Source organism: Hypanus sabinus, chromosome 4 (genome assembly GCF_030144855.1).
Source record: "Hypanus sabinus isolate sHypSab1 chromosome 4, sHypSab1.hap1, whole genome shotgun sequence".
In the NCBI taxonomy this organism is placed as follows: domain Eukaryota; kingdom Metazoa; phylum Chordata; class Chondrichthyes; order Myliobatiformes; family Dasyatidae; genus Hypanus; species Hypanus sabinus.
The window spans coordinates 67360174-67380898 of NC_082709.1; the positions used below are offsets into that span (position 1 = coordinate 67360174).

Here is a 20725-nt window from a genome sequence, read left to right on the forward strand (position 1 = left end):
CTGGCTGCTTTACTGGGGTAGTGAGAAGTCCAGGCAGAAGGCATAGAGGGGAGGCTGGTTTCTGTGGAGCACTCAGCTGTGCCCACAATTCCTGCAGTTTCTTGTAGGTTTGGGAAAAGCAAATGCAGCCGGTGTGGATTGGGTACAGTGCTCTGCTGAAGAACATTCAGCCTGATGCTCCAACCAGCATTTTATGCCTCAGCCAACATTGCTAGAAGTTGATTATAAGATCACTATCTTAGAGCAGTTTGTGGAACTTGCTGTGTCCAAACTGGCTGTGCCATTTCCAACCTTACAACTGCAAGAACTGCTTTATGGATATCTCCAGATTATGAAAATCACTGGGTTAATGCTTTCTAATCCTTATTTCTGACCCTGAGGTGGCCAAAGGGAACGTCTTAAGCATTTTCTCCTCAATGTATGTAACCAAAATAATACAGGAGGCCATTCAGCCCATTGAGGTTAATGCTGTCTCTCAGGAGAGTAAACCCATTGGTCTAATTGGCCCTTGGGTATCTTTATGTACACTTACATTTTATTCCCCCAGACTCCCATTTTGTTCATTCTTTTCATTAATCCGTGTGACAAGCTCATCTTCAGTCACCACCACCCTTCCAGGATGTTTTTGATATTTGAGGTGAACTTGGAGGAGCCAGGAAGACTATCAAAGGTACAGAAGGTGACAACATATTTGTTTAAACATTTCAAAGGTCAGTGAGGCTTTCAGGCTGCAACAGCATTGTGACTTTGTGTTACATAAAGTAATTCCGTGTTGTAATTATTTTCATTTGACTAATACTGGCAAAAAGTTCTGAGCAGATGGGCTAGTAAGTAATACCACTTGAGCAGAAGTACATGGAGTATGGTGGAGAATCACATGACCATTGTGCCCGAGGTATCATTTGTGAATTTACTTTTTTTTAAGGTCAGAGGGAGCAGCACTATAAAAAAAGGTCTTTCATCCATCAAGTCCCCAGTAACCTACAAACCTACAGTAACCCACTGACACCAGTCCCACGGTAATTCCAGCTTTTATTTTACTCACATGAACTCTACCTCAGTATTTTCCCCATTTGGTTTTTGCACTACTTACTTCATTAAATGTTCATTTTATGTATATTTCTTATTGTAATTTATATAGTTTTTATTATTATGTATTACAATGTACAGCTACCACAAAACAAGAACTTCATGATATAAATCAGTGATATTAAACCCAATTCTGATTCCCTTTTTCATTTGGTGTCATGGGATTGTAGGTCAGGGCGGCACAGACATATGGGATCGTAGGTCAGTACGGCACAGACACGTGGGATCGTAGGTCTGTACGGCACGGACACACGAGATCGTAGGTCCGTACGGCACGGACACACGGGATCATAGATCTGTATGACACGGACATACGGGATCGTAGGTTAGTGTGACACAGACACATGGATCAAAGGTCAGTACAGCACAGACCCGTGCCCCTTGGTCCTTTCAGTCCATGCAAATAGTTATTCTGCCTTGTCTCATCAACCTGCACCCAGAACACATCCTCTAAACCGCTCTCATCCACGAAGTTATCCAAACAGCTTTCTTCCTCTGAGATACATCTTCGATTCTTTCTAAAACCTTCTGCATTCATAATTGATTCTGGATTAAAGTTCTATTTTCATACACCCAAGATAGAGAAGCAATCCCCAGCATTAAAGTGTGTTTAGACCATAAGACCTTAAGACACAGGTTCAGGGCTGATTTATTATCCCTCTCAAACCCATTTTCCTACTTCCTCCTTATAACCGTTGATGCCCTTATGAATCAAGAACCCATCAAAATGCACCAACCTCCACTTTAGATATATCCAATGAATTGGCCTACACAGCTGTCTATGGCAATGCATTCCAGAGATTTCTCTCTATCTCTGTTCTAAAGGAGCACCTTTCTATTCTGAGGCTGTGCTCTGGTCCGAGACTCCCACACTGTAGGAAACGTCCTCTCCAAGTCCACTCTGTCGAGCCTTTCAATATTCAATGGGTTTGAATGAGATCCCCCTCATTCTTTAAAACGCCAGTGAGTACTGGCACAGAGGCATCAAATGCTCCTCATATGTTAACCATTTTCCTCCCAGAATCATTCTCATAAACCTTGCCTGGACCCCCTCCAATGCCTACACATCCATTGTCAGATAAGGAACCCAAAATTGCTCACAATACTCTGTGCAGTCTGACCAATGCTTTATAAAGCTTCAGCATGACATTTTTGCTTTTCAGTGCCTATAAAGTGTATTCACCCCCCTTGGAAGTTTTCATGTTTTATTGTTTTACAACATTGAACTTAATTGGGCTTTTTTGACACTGATCAACAGAAAACGTCTCTTTTCAAAGTGAAAACAGATCTCTACAAAGTGATCTAAATTAATTACAAATATAAAACACAACATAATTGCATAAGTATTCACCCCCTTTTAATATGACACACCAAATCATCACTGGTGCAGACAAGTAGTTTTAGAAGTCACATAATTGGTTAAATGGAGATCTATTTTTGGAGACCTATTTTTGGAGACCTGTGTGCAGTCAAGGTGTTTCAATCGATTGTGGTAAAAATACACCTGTATCTGGAAGGTTTAACCGCAGGTGAGTCAGTACCCTGGCAAAAACTACAACATGAAGACAAAAAAACACTCCAAATAACTCTGCAAAAAGGTTACTGAAAAGCACGAGTCAGGAGATTGATACAAGAAATTTTCCAAGTCACTGAATATCCCCTGGAGTAGAGTTAAGTGAATCAGCAAAAAATGGGTTAAATCCATCCCCCACCCACCCACTGTGAGTGAGGAGCAATGACACGTGGAAATGCCCCCTCTGCCAGCCGGCAGAACACCTTAGAATCCCCACAGCTGCCTGTAAATCCATCCCCATTCACCCGACCGGCCTCCCAAACACTCCTTCGAAATCAGGCGCCCATAACCTTGGAAGTCCTGTAATCCCTCGTATACACCTACTTTGATAATAAATTTCACTTTGATTCTGACTCTGACTTCGAACTCAGTTCAGATCCTGCCTGAATGAAGGTCATTGTGGTATCCTTTGTGATTGCCGCAATGGTGCCCTCTTCCCCTTTGTTCTTTCTGACGTCTGACAAACATCTGGCGGCCAGCCTCACCGCCACACTCCAGTTGTGTTTGGCCAGGCTCCTACACTCACATATCCAAAACATTCCCTTGCGAAGACGTCCTTCCTCGTGTGTCTGCTGTCATTGTGAGACACCCTCCTTTTCCTCATCTACACTCTGCCCCTTTCAAACTGCACCTGGAAACAGCATTAGTAGAGCCCATATGGATGACTGACAGCACTCTGACTCAGCACCACCCCAGCCCCGGAGGGACATAAGTTGGAAGAAAGTGCTACAATTTGATGAGGCTGGGTAAGAAATGAATGTGACCAGAATGCAGAAACAACTGCTAGAAATTCACACAATAGCTCCAGGAAACAATGTACAAGGGGAGCTGCTAACTGATTTCAATGATCAAGTAAGAAATTTAAATTACTTGGGCTCACTTTCAAAGACTCAACAATTCGTGTTCTCAGTATTATATACTTATTATTATCATTATTTGTTTTTTTTGTAATTTCCCAATTTGTCTTTCTTTGCATGTTAGTCAGTCCTTGCATGTAGTTTTTTCATTGATTCTACTGTATTTCTTTGTTCATCTGTGAATGCCTGCAAGAAAATGAATCTCAAGGTAGTATATGGTGACATATGCATCCAAATTTGTTGGATGATGAACCCAGCTCTCGATATGTACCTGACTGGCCAGCTGGAGCAGCAGAGGCTCCAGTGGCAGATGGAGTTCAACCCAGATAAGTGTGAGATGGTTCATTTTGATAGGTCAAATATGATGGCAGAATATAGCACTAATGGAAAGACTCTTAGCAGTGTGGAGGATCAGAGGGATCTTGGGGGCCAAGTCCATAGGACACTCAAAGATGCTATGCAGGTTGACTCTATGGTTAAGAAGGCATATGGTGTATTGGCCTTCATCAATCATGGGATTGAGTTTAAGAGCTGAGAGGTAATGTTGAAGCTTTAGAGGACTGTGGTCAGATCCCACTTGGAGAACTGCACTCAATTCTGGTCGCCTTACTACAGGAAGGACGTGGAAACCATAGAAAGGGTGCAGAGGAGATTTACAAGGATGCTGCCTGGATTGGGGAGCATGCCTTATGAGAATAGGTTGAGTGAACTCAGCCTTTTCTCCTTGGAGCGACAGAGGATGAGAGGTGACCTGACAGAGGTGTACAAGAAGCATTGTTCATGTGGATAGTCAGAGGCTTTCTCCCAGGGCTGAAATGAGAGGGCACAGTTTTAAGGTGCTTGAAGTAAGTACAGAGGAGATGTCAGGGATAAGTTTTTTACACAGAGAGTGGTGAGTGCATGGAATGGGCTGCCAGCGGCGGTTTTTTAAGGGTTTTTTAAGAGACTACTGGATGGCTACATGGAGCTTAGAAAAATAGAGGGCTATGGGTAAGCCTAGGTAGTTCTAAGGTAGGGACATGTTCGTCGCAGCTTTGTGAGCCGAAGGGCCTCTATTGTGCTGTAGGTTTTCTATGTTTCTATGTTTCTCTAAGGTGGAGTACTGCAGGATAGAGGGTCTGAGGAGTGCAACTACACAGTCCCCTGAAAGTGGCACCACAGGTAGACAGGATGGGGAATGAGGCTTACGGCATCCTGCCCTTTATCAGTCAGGGTACTGAGTATCTCAATTAGGATTGTGTTCAGCTTTAGTTACCCATTGTAGGAAACTTGCTGTCAAGCTGGAAAGCTTACAGAGGAGATTAATGAGTATGTTGCTGGGACTCAAGGGACTGAATTATAAAATTTGGGACACTTTCATTAGATCATAGAAGAATAAGGGATGACCCCCTCGAGGTGTATAAAATCATAAAGAGCATAGTTAGGTTCTTAGTCAGGGTAGAGGGCATAGATTTACAGTGAGTGGAGAGAGATTTAATAGGAATCTGTGAACCAAACTTTTGATCCAAAGGCTGGACAGCACTTAGAATGACTTGCCAGAGGAAGTGGTTGAGGCAGATAGACTAACAACATTTAAAAGGTGCTTGGACAGGTTGATGGATTGAAATGGTTTCGAGGGATATGGGTCAGGTGCAGGCAAATGGGACTAGCAACGATGGAGCTTTGGTCAGGATGGAGCAGCGTGGCCAGAGGGCCCATACCCAAGCTATATGACCTTAGGACTCAGAAGCCATGCTTGGTAGTATCCATCACAAACACTGCTCCCTCGGGACAGTATGAGTGCACCTGGCAACTGTGTTAAACTAAACGAAGCTGGTTGCAGACATCGCATCACACAGGGTCAGAGAGTGCTAGAGCACTTCTGCACACTTGCAAGAGCCATTCAGCTCATCTGCTCTGTGCTGAATTGTTACTTTACCTAGTCACATCGACCCAGGTCTGAGCCATAGACCCTCATACCGCTTCCACTCATGTACCTATCCAAACTTCTCTTAAATGTTGAAATCTAACTGGCATCCTCGACTTCGTCTGGAAGCTCATTCCACACTCACCATCCTCTGAGTGAGGAAGTTCCCTTGCAGGTTCCCTTTAAGTATTTCACCTTTCACATTTATCTCAATACCTTTAGTTCCAGTCTCAACCAACCTCAGTGGAAAAAGCCGATTTGCATTCAATGTGTTTAAATCCGTCCTAATTTGTCTACCTCTATCAAATCTCCCCTCATTCTCCTACACTCCAAGGAATAAAGTAATAACTTATTCAATCTTTGCCTATAACTCCAGTCCTCAAGACCTGGCAACATCTGAGCTAGAAATCAGCTGAGATTTCAGACTAAGGTCTCCTCATTCTACCTTTCCATGCTGTAATGCTCTCTCACTCTCTGGCCCTGTGCTGTCGTGTGCTGTCACTCTCTGGCCCTGTGCTGTCGTGTGCTGTCACTCTCTGGTCCTGTGCTGTCGTGCTCTCAACCTCTCTGGCCCTGTGCTGTCGTGCTCTCTCACTCTCTGGCCCTGTGCTGTCGTGCTCTCACTCTCTGGCCCTGTGCTGTCGTGCTCTCAACCTCTCTGGCCCTGTGCTGTCGTGCTCTCTCACTCTCTGGCCCTGTGCTGTCGTGCTCTCTCACTCTCTGGCCCTGTGCTGTCGTGCTCTCTCACTCTCTGGCCCTGTGCTGTCGTGCTCTCTCACTCTCTGGCCCTGTGCTGTCATGCTCTCTCACACTCTGGCCCTGTGCTGTCATGCTCTGTCACTCTCTGGCCCTGTACTGTCGTGCTCTGTCACTCTCTGGCCCTGTGCTGTCGTGCTCTCTCACTCTCTGGCCCTGTGCTGTCATGCTCTCTCACTCTCTGGCCCTGTGCTGTCGTGCTCAGTCACTCTCTGGCCCTGTGCTGTCGTGCTCTCTCACTCTCTGGCCCTGTGCTGTCGTGCTCTCACTCTCTGGCCCTGTGCTGTCGTGCTCTCACTCTCTGGCCCTGTGCTGTCGTGCTCTCTCACTCACTGGCCCTGTGCTGTCGTGCTCACTCACTCTCTGGCCCTGTGCTGTCGTGCTCAGTCACTCTCTCTGGCCCTGTGCTGTCGTGCTCTCTCACTCTCTGGCCCTGTGCTGTCGTGTGCTGTCACTCTCTGGCCCTGTGCTGTAATGCTCTCTCACTCTCTGGCCCTGTGCTGTCGTGCTCTGTCACTTTCTCTGGCCCTGTGCTGTCGTACTCTCACTCTCTGGCCCTGTGCTGACGTGCTCTCTCACTCTCTGGGCCTGTGCTGACGTGCTCTGTCACTTTCTCTGGCCCTGTGCTGTCGTGCTCAGTCACTTTCTCTGGCCCTGTGCTGTCGTGCTCTCTCACTCTCTCTGGCCCTGTGCTGTCGTGCTCTCTCACTCTCTGGCCCTGTGCTGTCGTGCTCTCACTCTCTGGCCCTGTGCTGTCGTGTGCTGTCACTCTTTGGCCCTGTGCTGTCGTGCTCGTTCACTCTCTCTGCCCCTGTGCTGTCATGTGCTGTCACTCTCTGGCCCTGTGCTGTCGAGCTCTGTCACTCTCTGGCCCTGTGCTGTCGTGCTCAGTCACTCTCTGGCCCTGTGCTGTCATGCTCTCCCACTCTCTGGCCCTGTGCTGTCATGCTCTCTCACACTCTGGCCCTGTGCTGTCATGCTCTGTCACTCTCTGGCCCTGTACTGTCGTGCTCTGTCACTCTCTGGCCCTGTGCTGTCGTGCTCTCTCACTCTCTGGCCCTGTGCTGTCATGCTCTCTCACTCTCTAGCCCTGTGCTGTCGTGCTCTCTCACTCTCTGGCCCTGTGCTGTCGTGCTCAGTCACTCTCTCTGGCCCTGTGCTGTCGTGCTCTCTCACTCTCTGGCCCTGTGCTGTCGTGCTCTCTCACTCTCTGGCCCTGTGCTGTCGTGTGCTGTCACTCTCTGGCCCTGTGCTGTCGTGCTCTCTCACTCTCTGGCCCTGTGCTGTAATGCTCTCTCACTCTCTGGCCCTGTGCTGTCGTGCTCTGTCACTTTCTCTGGCCCTGTGCTGTCGTGCTCTCACTCTCTGGCCCTGTGCTGACGTGCTCTCTCACTCTCTGGCCCTGTGCTGACGTGCTCTGTCACTTTCTCTGGCCCTGTGCTGTCGTGCTCTCTCACTCTCTGGCCCTTTGCTGTCGTGCTCTCTCACTCTCTGGCCCTGTGCTGTCGTGCTCTCACTCTATGTCCCTGTGCTGTCGTGCGCTGTCACTCTCTGGCCCTGTGCTGTCGTGCTCTCTCACTCTCTGGCCCTGTGCTGTCGTGCTCGGTCACTCTCTCTGGCCCTGTGCTGTCGTGCTCTCTCACTCTCTGGCCCTGTGCTGTCGTGTGCTGTCACTCTCTGCCCCTGTGCTGTCATGTGCTGTCACTCTCTGGCCCTGTGCTGTCGAGCTCTGTCACTCTCTGGCCCTGTGCTGTCGTGCTCTCTCACTCTCTGGCCCTGTGATGTCGTGTGCTGTCACTCTCTGGCCCTGTGCTGTCGTGTGCTGTCACTCTCTGGTCCTGTGCTGTCGTGCTCTCAACCTCTCTGGCCCTGTGCTGTCGTGCTCTCTCACTCTCTGGCCCTGTGCTGTCGTGCTCTCTCACTCTCTGGCCCTGTGCTGTCGTGCTCTCTCACTCTCTGGTCCTGTGCTGTCGTGCTCTCAACCTCTCTGGCCCTGTGCTGTCGTGCTCTCTCACTCTCTGGCCCTGTGCTGTCGTGCTCTCTCACTCTCTGGCCCTGTGCTGTCGTGCTCTCTCACTCTCTGGCCCTGTGCTGTCGTGCTCTCTCACTCTCTGGCCCTGTGCTGTCGTGCTCTCTCACTCTCTGGCCCTGTGCTGTCATGCTCTCTCACACTCTGGCCCTGTGCTGTCATGCTCTGTCACTCTCTGGCCCTGTACTGTCGTGCTCTCTCACTCTCTGGCCCTGTGCTGTCGTGCTCTCTCACTCTCTGGCCCTGTGATGTCGTGTGCTGTCACTCTCTGGCCCTGTGCTGTCGTGTGCTGTCACTCTCTGGTCCTGTGCTGTCGTGCTCTCAACCTCTCTGGCCCTGTGCTGTCGTGCTCTCTCACTCTCTGGCCCTGTGCTGTCGTGCTCTCACTCTCTGGCCCTGTGCTGTCGTGCTCTCAACCTCTCTGGCCCTGTGCTGTCGTGCTCTCTCACTCTCTGGCCCTGTGCTGTCGTGCTCTCTCACTCTCTGGCCCTGTGCTGTCGTGCTCTCTCACTCTCTGGCCCTGTGCTGTCGTGCTCTCTCACTCTCTGGCCCTGTGCTGTCGTGCTCTCTCACTCTCTGGCCCTGTGCTGTCATGCTCTCTCACACTCTGGCCCTGTGCTGTCGTGCTCTCTCACTCTCTGGCCCTGTGCTGTCATGCTCTCTCACTCTCTGGCCCTGTGCTGTCATGCTCTCTCACACTCTGGCCCTGTGCTGTCATGCTCTGTCACTCTCTGGCCCTGTACTGTCGTGCTCTGTCACTCTCTGGCCCTGTGCTGTCATGCTCTCTCACACTCTGGCCCTGTGCTGTCATGCTCTGTCACTCTCTGGCCCTGTACTGTCGTGCTCTCTCACTCTCTGGCCCTGTGCTGTCATGCTCTCTCACTCTCTGGCCCTGTGCTGTCGTGCTCAGTCACTCTCTGGCCCTGTGCTGTCGTGCTCTCACTCTCTGGCCCTGTGCTGTCGTGCTCTCTCACTCACTGGCCCTGTGCTGTCGTGCTCACTCACTCTCTGGCCCTGTGCTGTCGTGCTCAGTCACTCTCTCTGGCCCTGTGCTGTCGTGCTCTCTCACTCTCTGGCCCTGTGCTGTCGTGTGCTGTCACTCTCTGGCCCTGTGCTGTAATGCTCTCTCACTCTCTGGCCCTGTGCTGTCGTGCTCTGTCACTTTCTCTGGCCCTGTGCTGTCGTACTCTCACTCTCTGGCCCTGTGCTGACGTGCTCTCTCACTCTCTGGGCCTGTGCTGACGTGCTCTGTCACTTTCTCTGGCCCTGTGCTGTCGTGCTCAGTCACTTTCTCTGGCCCTGTGCTGTCGTGCTCTCTCACTCTCTCTGGCCCTGTGCTGTCGTGCTCTCTCACTCTCTGGCCCTGTGCTGTCGTGCTCTCACTCTCTGGCCCTGTGCTGTCGTGTGCTGTCACTCTTTGGCCCTGTGCTGTCGTGCTCGTTCACTCTCTCTGCCCCTGTGCTGTCATGTGCTGTCACTCTCTGGCCCTGTGCTGTCGAGCTCTGTCACTCTCTGGCCCTGTGCTGTCGTGCTCAGTCACTCTCTGGCCCTGTGCTGTCATGCTCTCCCACTCTCTGGCCCTGTGCTGTCATGCTCTCTCACACTCTGGCCCTGTGCTGTCATGCTCTGTCACTCTCTGGCCCTGTACTGTCGTGCTCTGTCACTCTCTGGCCCTGTGCTGTCGTGCTCTCTCACTCTCTGGCCCTGTGCTGTCATGCTCTCTCACTCTCTAGCCCTGTGCTGTCGTGCTCTCTCACTCTCTGGCCCTGTGCTGTCGTGCTCAGTCACTCTCTCTGGCCCTGTGCTGTCGTGCTCTCTCACTCTCTGGCCCTGTGCTGTCGTGCTCTCTCACTCTCTGGCCCTGTGCTGTCGTGTGCTGTCACTCTCTGGACCTGTGCTGTCGTGCTCTCTCACTCTCTGGCCCTGTGCTGTCGTGTGCTGTCACTCTCTGGCCCTGTGCTGTCGTGCTCTCTCACTCTCTGGCCCTGTGCTGTAATGCTCTCTCACTCTCTGGCCCTGTGCTGTCGTGCTCTGTCACTTTCTCTGGCCCTGTGCTGTCGTGCTCTCACTCTCTGGCCCTGTGCTGACGTGCTCTCTCACTCTCTGGCCCTGTGCTGACGTGCTCTGTCACTTTCTCTGGCCCTGTGCTGTCGTGCTCTCTCACTCTCTGGCCCTTTGCTGTCGTGCTCTCTCACTCTCTGGCCCTGTGCTGTCGTGCTCTCACTCTATGTCCCTGTGCTGTCGTGCGCTGTCACTCTCTGGCCCTGTGCTGTCGTGCTCTCTCACTCTCTGGCCCTGTGCTGTCGTGCTCGGTCACTCTCTCTGGCCCTGTGCTGTCGTGTGCTGTCACTCTCTGCCCCTGTGCTGTCATGTGCTGTCACTCTCTGGCCCTGTGCTGTCGAGCTCTGTCACTCTCTGGCCCTGTGCTGTCGTGCTCTCTCACTCTCTGGCCCTGTGATGTCGTGTGCTGTCACTCTCTGCCCCTGTGCTGTCATGTGCTGTCACTCTCTGGCCCTGTGCTGTCGAGCTCTGTCACTCTCTGGCCCTGTGCTGTCGTGCTCTCTCACTCTCTGGCCCTGTGATGTCGTGTGCTGTCACTCTCTGGCCCTGTGCTGTCGTGTGCTGTCACTCTCTGGTCCTGTGCTGTCGTGCTCTCAACCTCTCTGGCCCTGTGCTGTCGTGCTCTCTCACTCTCTGGCCCTGTGCTGTCGTGCTCTCTCACTCTCTGGCCCTGTGCTGTCGTGCTCTCTCACTCTCTGGTCCTGTGCTGTCGTGCTCTCAACCTCTCTGGCCCTGTGCTGTCGTGCTCTCTCACACTCTGGCCCTGTGCTGTCATGCTCTGTCACTCTCTGGCCCTGTACTGTCGTGCTCTGTCACTCTCTGGCCCTGTGCTGTCGTGCTCTCTCACTCTCTGGCCCTGTGCTGTCATGCTCTCTCACTCTCTGGCCCTGTGCTGTCATGCTCTCTCACACTCTGGCCCTGTGCTGTCATGCTCTGTCACTCTCTGGCCCTGTACTGTCGTGCTCTGTCACTCTCTGGCCCTGTGCTGTCGTGCTCTCTCACTCTCTGGCCCTGTGCTGTCATGCTCTCTCACTCTCTGGCCCTGTGCTGTCGTGCTCTCACTCTCTGGCCCTGTGCTGTCGTGCTCTCTCACTCACTGGCCCTGTGCTGTCGTGCTCACTCACTCTCTGGCCCTGTGCTGTCGTGCTCAGTCACTCTCTCTGGCCCTGTGCTGTCGTGCTCTCTCACTCTCTGGCCCTGTGCTGTCGTGTGCTGTCACTCTCTGGCCCTGTGCTGTAATGCTCTCTCACTCTCTGGCCCTGTGCTGTCGTGCTCTGTCACTTTCTCTGGCCCTGTGCTGTCGTACTCTCACTCTCTGGCCCTGTGCTGACGTGCTCTCTCACTCTCTGGGCCTGTGCTGACGTGCTCTGTCACTTTCTCTGGCCCTGTGCTGTCGTGCTCAGTCACTTTCTCTGGCCCTGTGCTGTCGTGCTCTCTCACTCTCTCTGGCCCTGTGCTGTCGTGCTCTCTCACTCTCTGGCCCTGTGCTGTCGTGCTCTCACTCTCTGGCCCTGTGCTGTAATGCTCTCTCACTCTCTGGCCCTGTGCTGTCGTGTGCTGTCACTCTTTGGCCCTGTGCTGTCGTGCTCGTTCACTCTCTCTGCCCCTGTGCTGTCATGTGCTGTCACTCTCTGGCCCTGTGCTGTCGAGCTCTGTCACTCTCTGGCCCTGTGCTGTCGTGCTCAGTCACTCTCTGGCCCTGTGCTGTCATGCTCTCCCACTCTCTGGCCCTGTGCTGTCATGCTCTCTCACACTCTGGCCCTGTGCTGTCATGCTCTGTCACTCTCTGGCCCTGTACTGTCGTGCTCTGTCACTCTCTGGCCCTGTGCTGTCGTGCTCTCTCACTCTCTGGCCCTGTGCTGTCATGCTCTCTCACTCTCTAGCCCTGTGCTGTCGTGCTCTCTCACTCTCTGGCCCTGTGCTGTCGTGCTCAGTCACTCTCTCTGGCCCTGTGCTGTCGTGCTCTCTCACTCTCTGGCCCTGTGCTGTCGTGCTCTCTCACTCTCTGGCCCTGTGCTGTCGTGTGCTGTCACTCTCTGGACCTGTGCTGTCGTGCTCTCTCACTCTCTGGCCCTGTGCTGTCGTGTGCTGTCACTCTCTGGCCCTGTGCTGTCGTGCTCTCTCACTCTCTGGCCCTGTGCTGTAATGCTCTCTCACTCTCTGGCCCTGTGCTGTCGTGCTCTGTCACTTTCTCTGGCCCTGTGCTGTCGTGCTCTCACTCTCTGGCCCTGTGCTGACGTGCTCTCTCACTCTCTGGCCCTGTGCTGACGTGCTCTGTCACTTTCTCTGGCCCTGTGCTGTCGTGCTCTCTCACTCTCTGGCCCTTTGCTGTCGTGCTCTCTCACTCTCTGGCCCTGTGCTGTCGTGCTCTCACTCTATGTCCCTGTGCTGTCGTGCGCTGTCACTCTCTGGCCCTGTGCTGTCGTGCTCTCTCACTCTCTGGCCCTGTGCTGTCGTGCTCGGTCACTCTCTCTGGCCCTGTGCTGTCGTGCTCTCTCACTCTCTGGCCCTGTGCTGTCGTGTGCTGTCACTCTCTGCCCCTGTGCTGTCATGTGCTGTCACTCTCTGGCCCTGTGCTGTCGAGCTCTGTCACTCTCTGGCCCTGTGCTGTCGTGCTCTCTCACTCTCTGGCCCTGTGATGTCGTGTGCTGTCACTCTCTGGCCCTGTGCTGTCGTGTGCTGTCACTCTCTGGCCCTGTGCTGTCGTGCTCTCTCACTCTCTCTGGCCCTGTGCTGTCGTGCTCTCTCACTCTCTCTGGCCCTGTGCTGTCGTGCTCTCTCACTCTCTCTGGCCCTGTGCTGTCGTGCTCTCTCACTCTCTCTGGCCCTGTGCTGTCGTGCTCTCTCACTCTCTGGCCCTGTGCTGCCATGCTCAGTCACTCTCTGGCCCTGTGCTGTCGTGCTCTCTCACTCTCTGGCCCTGTGCTGTCGTGATCTGTCACTCTCTGGCCCTGTACTGTCGTGCTCTCTCACTCTCTGGCCCTGTGCAGTCGTGCTCTGTCACTCTCTGGCCCTGTGCTGTCGTGCACTCACTCTCTGGCCCTGTGCTGTCGTGCTCAGTCACTCTCTCTGGCCCTGTGCTGTCGTGATCTGTCACTCTCTGGCCCTGTACTGTCGTGCTCTCTCACTCTCTGGCCCTGTGCTGTCGTGCTCTCTCACTCTCTGGCCCTGTGCTGTCGTGCTCGGTCACTCTCTCTGGCCCTGTGCTGTCGTGCTCTCTCACTCTCTGGCCCTGTGCTGTCGTGTGCTGTCACTCTCTGCCCCTGTGCTGTCATGTGCTGTCACTCTCTGGCCCTGTGCTGTCGAGCTCTGTCACTCTCTGGCCCTGTGCTGTCGTGCTCTCTCACTCTCTGGCCCTGTGCTGTCGTGTGCTGTCACTCTCTGGCCCTGTGCTGTCGTGTGCTGTCACTCTCTGGCCCTGTGCTGTCGTGTGCTGTCACTCTCTGGTCCTGTGCTGTCGTGCTCTCAACCTCTCTGGCCCTGTGCTGTCGTGCTCTCTCACTCTCTGGCCCTGTGCTGTCGTGCTCTCTCACTCTCTGGCCCTGTGCTGTCGTGCTCTCTCACTCTCTGGTCCTGTGCTGTCGTGCTCTCAACCTCTCTGGCCCTGTGCTGTCGTGCTCTCTCACTCTCTGGCCCTGTGCTGTCGTGCTCTCTCACTCTCTGGCCCTGTGCTGTCGTGCTCTCTCACTCTCTGGCCCTGTGCTGTCGTGCTCTCTCACTCTCTGGCCCTGTGCTGTCATGCTCTCTCACACTCTGGCCCTGTGCTGTCATGCTCTGTCACTCTCTGGCCCTGTACTGTCGTGCTCTGTCACTCTCTGGCCCTGTGCTGTCGTGCTCTCTCACTCTCTGGCCCTGTGCTGTCATGCTCTCTCACACTCTGGCCCTGTGCTGTCATGCTCTCTCACTCTCTGGCCCTGTGCTGTCATGCTCTCTCACTCTCTGGCCCTGTGCTGTCATGCTCTCTCACACTCTGGCCCTGTGCTGTCATGCTCTGTCACTCTCTGGCCCTGTACTGTCGTGCTCTGTCACTCTCTGGCCCTGTGCTGTCGTGCTCTCTCACTCTCTGGCCCTGTGCTGTCATGCTCTCTCACTCTCTGGCCCTGTGCTGTCGTGCTCAGTCACTCTCTGGCCCTGTGCTGTCGTGCTCTCACTCTCTGGCCCTGTGCTGTCGTGCTCTCTCACTCACTGGCCCTGTGCTGTCGTGCTCACTCACTCTCTGGCCCTGTGCTGTCGTGCTCAGTCACTCTCTCTGGCCCTGTGCTGTCGTGCTCTCTCACTCTCTGGCCCTGTGCTGTCGTGTGCTGTCACTCTCTGGCCCTGTGCTGTAATGCTCTCTCACTCTCTGGCCCTGTGCTGTCGTGCTCTGTCACTTTCTCTGGCCCTGTGCTGTCGTACTCTCACTCTCTGGCCCTGTGCTGACGTGCTCTCTCACTCTCTGGGCCTGTGCTGACGTGCTCTGTCACTTTCTCTGGCCCTGTGCTGTCGTGCTCAGTCACTTTCTCTGGCCCTGTGCTGTCGTGCTCTCTCACTCTCTCTGGCCCTGTGCTGTCGTGCTCTCTCACTCTCTGGCCCTGTGCTGTCGTGCTCTCACTCTCTGGCCCTGTGCTGTAATGCTCTCTCACTCTCTGGCCCTGTGCTGTCGTGTGCTGTCACTCTTTGGCCCTGTGCTGTCGTGCTCGTTCACTCTCTCTGCCCCTGTGCTGTCTTGTGCTGTCACTCTCTGGCCCTGTGCTGTCGAGCTCTGTCACTCTCTGGCCCTGTGCTGTCATGCTCTGTCACTCTCTGGCCCTGTGCTGTCGTGCTCAGTCACTCTCTGGCCCTGTGCTGTCATGCTCTCCCACTCTCTGGCCCTGTGCTGTCATGCTCTCTCACACTCTGGCCCTGTGCTGTCATGCTCTGTCACTCTCTGGCCCTGTACTGTCGTGCTCTGTCACTCTCTGGCCCTGTGCTGTCGTGCTCTCTCACTCTCTGGCCCTGTGCTGTCATGCTCTCTCACTCTCTAGCCCTGTGCTGTCGTGCTCTCTCACTCTCTGGCCCTGTGCTGTCGTGCTCAGTCACTCTCTCTGGCCCTGTGCTGTCGTGCTCTCTCACTCTCTGGCCCTGTGCTGTCGTGCTCTCTCACTCTCTGGCCCTGTGCTGTCGTGTGCTGTCACTCTCTGGACCTGTGCTGTCGTGCTCTCTCACTCTCTGGCCCTGTGCTGTCGTGTGCTGTCACTCTCTGGCCCTGTGCTGTAATGCTCTCTCACTCTCTGGCCCTGTGCTGTCGTGCTCTGTCACTTTCTCTGGCCCTGTGCTGTCGTGCTCTCACTCTCTGGCCCTGTGCTGACGTGCTCTCTCACTCTCTGGCCCTGTGCTGACGTGCTCTGTCACTTTCTCTGGCCCTGTGCTGTCGTGCTCTCTCACTCTCTGGCCCTTTGCTGTCGTGCTCTCTCACTCTCTGGCCCTGTGCTGTCGTGCTCTCACTCTATGTCCCTGTGCTGTCGTGCGCTGTCACTCTCTGGCCCTGTGCTGTCGTGCTCTCTCACTCTCTGGCCCTGTGCTGTCGTGCTCGGTCACTCTCTCTGGCCCTGTGCTGTCGTGCTCTCTCACTCTCTGGCCCTGTGCTGTCGTGTGCTGTCACTCTCTGCCCCTGTGCTGTCATGTGCTGTCACTCTCTGGCCCTGTGCTGTCGAGCTCTGTCACTCTCTGGCCCTGTGCTGTCGTGCTCTCTCACTCTCTGGCCCTGTGATGTCGTGTGCTGTCACTCTCTGGCCCTGTGCTGTCGTGTGCTGTCACTCTCTGGCCCTGTGCTGTCGTGCTCTCTCACTCTCTCTGGCCCTGTGCTGTCGTGCTCTCTCACTCTCTCTGGCCCTGTGCTGTCGTGCTCTCTCACTCTCTCTGGCCCTGTGCTGTCGTGCTCTCTCACTCTCTCTGGCCCTGTGCTGTCGTGCTCTCTCACTCTCTGGCCCTGTGCTGCCATGCTCAGTCACTCTCTGGCCCTGTGCTGTCGTGCTCTCTCACTCTCTGGCCCTGTGCTGTCGTGATCTGTCACTCTCTGGCCCTGTACTGTCGTGCTCTCTCACTCTCTGGCCCTGTGCAGTCGTGCTCTGTCACTCTCTGGCCCTGTGCTGTCGTGCACTCACTCTCTGGCCCTGTGCTGTCGTGCTCAGTCACTCTCTCTGGCCCTGTGCTGTCGTGATCTGTCACTCTCTGGCCCTGTACTGTCGTGCTCTCTCACTCTCTGGCCCTGTGCTGTCGTGCTCTGTCACTTTCTCTGGCCCTGTGCTGTCGTGCTCTCACTCTCTGGCCCTGTGCTGACGTGCTCTCTCACTCTCTGGCCCTGTGCTGACGTGCTCTGTCACTTTCTCTGGCCCTGTGCTGTCGTGCTCACTAACTCTCTGGCCCTTTGCTGTCGTGCTCTCTCACTCTCTGGCCCTGTGCTGTCGTGCTCTCACTCTATGGCCCTGTGCTGTCGTGCGCTGTCACTCTCTGGCCCTGTGCTGTCATGCTCTCTCACTCTCTGGCCCTGTGCTGTCGTGCTCGGTCACTCTCTCTGGCCCTGTGCTGTCGTGCTCTCTCACTCTCTGGCCCTGTTCTGTCGTGCTCTGTCACTCTCTCTGGCCCTGTGCTGTCGTGCTCTCTCACTCTCTCTGGCCCTGTGCTGTCGTGCTCTCTCACTCTCTCTGGCCCTGTGCTGTCGTGCTCTCTCACTCTCTCTGGCCCTGTGCTGTCGTGCTCTCTCACTCTCTGGCCCTGTGCTGCCATGCTCAGTCACTCTCTGGCCCTGTGCTGTCGTGCTCTCTCACTCTCTGGCCCTGTGCTGTCGTGATCTGTCACACTCTGGCCCTGTACTGTCGTGCTCTCTCACTCTCTGGCCCTGTGCAGTCGTGCTCTGTCACTCTCTGGCCCTGTGCTGTCGTGTGCTGTCACTCTTTGGCCCTGTGCTGTCGTGCTCGTTCACTCTCTCTGCCCCTGTGCTGTCATGTGCTGTCACTCTCTGGCCCTGTGCTGTCGAGCTCTGTCACTCTCTGGCCCTGTGCTGTCGTGCTCAGTCACTCTCTGGCCCTGTGCTGTCGTGCTCTCTCACTCTCTGGCCCTGTGCTGTCATGCTCTCCCACTCTCTGGCCCTGTGCTGTCATGCTCTCTCACACTCTGGCCCTGTGCTGTCATGCTCTGTCACTCTCTGGCCCTGTACTGTCGTGCTCTGTCACTCTCTGGCCCTGTGCTGTCGTGCTCTCTCACTCTCTGGCCCTGTGCTGTCATGCTCTCTCACTCTCTAGCCCTGTGCTGTCGTGCTCTCTCACTCTCTGGCCCTGTGCTGTCGTGCTCAGTCACTCTCTCTGGCCCTGTGCTGTCGTGCTCTCTCACTCTCTGGCCCTGTGCTGTCGTGCTCTCTCACTCTCTGGCCCTGTGCTGTCGTGTGCTGTCACTCTCTGGACCTGTGCTGTCGTGCTCTCTCACTCTCTGGCCCTGTGCTTTCGTGTGCTGTCACTCTCTGGCCCTGTGCTGTCGTGCTCTCTCACTCTCTGGCCCTGTGCTGTAATGCTCTCTCACTCTCTGGCCCTGTGCTGTCGTGCTCTGTCACTTTCTCTGGCCCTGTGCTGTCGTGCTCTCACTCTCTGGCCCTGTGCTGACGTGCTCTCTCACTCTCTGGCCCTGTGCTGACGTGCTCTGTCACTTTCTCTGGCCCTGTGCTGTCGTGCTCTCTCACTCTCTGGCCCTTTGCTGTCGTGCTCTCTCACTCTCTGGCCCTGTGCTGTCGTGCTCTCTCACTCTCTCTGGCCCTGTGCTGTCGTGCTCTCACTCTATGTCCCTGTGCTGTCGTGCGCTGTCACTCTCTGGCCCTGTGCTGTCGTGCTCTCTCACTCTCTGGCCCTGTGCTGTCGTGCTCGGTCACTCTCTCTGGCCCTGTGCTGTCGTGCTCTCTCACTCTCTGGCCCTGTGCTGTCGTGTGCTGTCACTCTCTGCCCCTGTGCTGTCATGTGCTGTCACTCTCTGGCCCTGTGCTGTCGAGCTCTGTCACTCTCTGGCCCTGTGCTGTCGTGCTCTCTCACTCTCTGGCCCTGTGATGTCGTGTGCTGTCACTCTCTGGCCCTGTGCTGTCGTGTGCTGTCACTCTCTGGCCCTGTGCTGTCGTGCTCTCTCACTCTCTCTGGCCCTGTGCTGTCGTGCTCTCTCACTCTCTCTGGCCCTGTGCTGTCGTGCTCTCTCACTCTCTCTGGCCCTGTGCTGTCGTGCTCTCTCACTCTCTCTGGCCCTGTGCTGTCGTGCTCTCTCACTCTCTGGCCCTGTGCTGCCATGCTCAGTCACTCTCTGGCCCTGTGCTGTCGTGCTCTCTCACTCTCTGGCCCTGTGCTGTCGTGATCTGTCACTCTCTGGCCCTGTACTGTCGTGCTCTCTCACTCTCTGGCCCTGTGCAGTCGTGCTCTGTCACTCTCTGGCCCTGTGCTGTCGTGCACTCACTCTCTGGCCCTGTGCTGTCGTGCTCAGTCACTCTCTCTGGCCCTGTGCTGTCGTGATCTGTCACTCTCTGGCCCTGTACTGTCGTGCTCTCTCACTCTCTGGCCCTGTGCTGTCGTGCTCTGTCACTTTCTCTGGCCCTGTGCTGTCGTGCTCTCACTCTCTGGCCCTGTGCTGACGTGCTCTCTCACTCTCTGGCCCTGTGCTGACGTGCTCTGTCACTTTCTCTGGCCCTGTGCTGTCGTGCTCACTAACTCTCTGGCCCTTTGCTGTCGTGCTCTCTCACTCTCTGGCCCTGTGCTGTCGTGCTCTCACTCTATGGCCCTGTGCTGTCGTGCGCTGTCACTCTCTGGCCCTGTGCTGTCATGCTCTCTCACTCTCTGGCCCTGTGCTGTCGTGCTCGGTCACTCTCTCTGGCCCTGTGCTGTCGTGCTCTCTCACTCTCTGGCCCTGTTCTGTCGTGCTCTGTCACTCTCTCTGGCCCTGTGCTGTCGTGCTCTCTCACTCTCTCTGGCCCTGTGCTGTCGTGCTCTCTCACTCTCTCTGGCCCTGTGCTGTCGTGCTCTCTCACTCTCTCTGGCCCTGTGCTGTCGTGCTCTCTCACTCTCTGGCCCTGTGCTGCCATGCTCAGTCACTCTCTGGCCCTGTGCTGTCGTGCTCTCTCACTCTCTGGCCCTGTGCTGTCGTGATCTGTCACACTCTGGCCCTGTACTGTCGTGCTCTCTCACTCTCTGGCCCTGTGCAGTCGTGCTCTGTCACTCTCTGGCCCTGTGCTGTCGTGCTCTCACTCTCTGGCCCTGTGCTGTCGTGCTCTCTCACTCTCTCTGGCCCTGTGCTGTCGTGCTCTCTCACTCTCTCTGGCCCTGTGCTGTCGTGCTCTCTCACTCTCTGGCCCTGTGCTGTCGTGATCTGTCACTCTCTGGCCCTGTACTGTCGTGCTCTCTCACTCTCTGGCCCTGTGCAGTCGTGCTCTGTCACTCTCTGGCCCTGTGCTGTCGTGCTCTCACTCTCTGGCCCTGTGCTGTCGTGCTCTCTCACTCTCTCTGGCCCTGTGCTGTCGTGCTCTCTCACTCTCTCTGGCCCTGTGCTGTCGTGCTCTCTCACTCTCTGGCCCTGTGCTGCCATGCTCAGTCACACTCTGGCCCTGTGCTGTCGTGCTCTCTCACTCTCTGGCCCTGTGCTGTCGTGATCTGTCACTCTCTGGCCCTGTACTGTCGTGCTCTCTCACTCTCTGGCCCTGTGCTGTCGTGCTCTGTCACTTTCTCTGGCCCTGTGCTGTCGTGCTCTCACTCTCTGGCCCTGTGCTGACGTGCTCTGTCACTCTATGGCCCTGTGCTGTCGTGCTCGGTCACTCTCTCTGGCCCTGTGCTGTCGTGCTCTGTCACTTTCTCTGGCCCTGTGCTGTCGTGCTCTCTCACTCTATGGCCCTGTGCTGTCGTGCTCGGTCACTCTCTCTGGCCCTGTGCTGTCGTGCTCTCTCACTCTCTCTGGCCCTGTGCTGTCGTGCTCTCTCACTCTCTCTGGCCCTGTGCTGTCGTGCTCTCTCACTCTCTGGCCCTGTGCTGCCATGCTCTCTCACTCTCTGGCCCTGTGCTGTCGTGATCTGTCACTCTCTGGCCCTGTACTGTCGTGCTCTCACTCTCTGGCCCTGTGCTGTCGTGATCAGTCACTCTCTCTGGCCCTGTGCTGTCGTGATCTGTCACTCTCTGGCCCTGTACTGTCGTGCTCTCTCACTCTCTGGCCCTGTGCTGTCGTGCTCTGTCACTTTCTCTGGCCCTGTGCTGTCGTGCTCTCACTCTCTGGCCCTGTGCTGACGTGCTCTCTCACTCTCTGGCCCTGTGCTGACGTGCTCTGTCACTTTCTCTGGCCCTGTGCTGTCGTGCTCTCTCACTCTCTGGCCCTTTGCTGTCGTGCTCTCTCACTCTCTGGCCCTGTGCTGTCGTGCTCTCACTCTATGGCCCTGTGCTGTCGTGCGCTGTCACTCTCTGGCCCTGTGCTGTCATGCTCTCTCACTC

General features: G+C 55.2%; 1 long non-coding RNA gene across 1 annotated transcript in view; it reads left to right on the forward strand.

The window, feature by feature from the left end:
* Positions 1-953: 953 nt before the first annotated feature.
* Positions 954-20725, forward strand: part of LOC132392858 (uncharacterized) — an 80168-nt gene continuing 60396 nt past the window's right edge. The window contains exon 1 of the long non-coding RNA XR_009511677.1: positions 954-1019. This is a non-coding gene — a long non-coding RNA (uncharacterized LOC132392858). The remainder of the gene's footprint in view (positions 1020-20725) is intronic.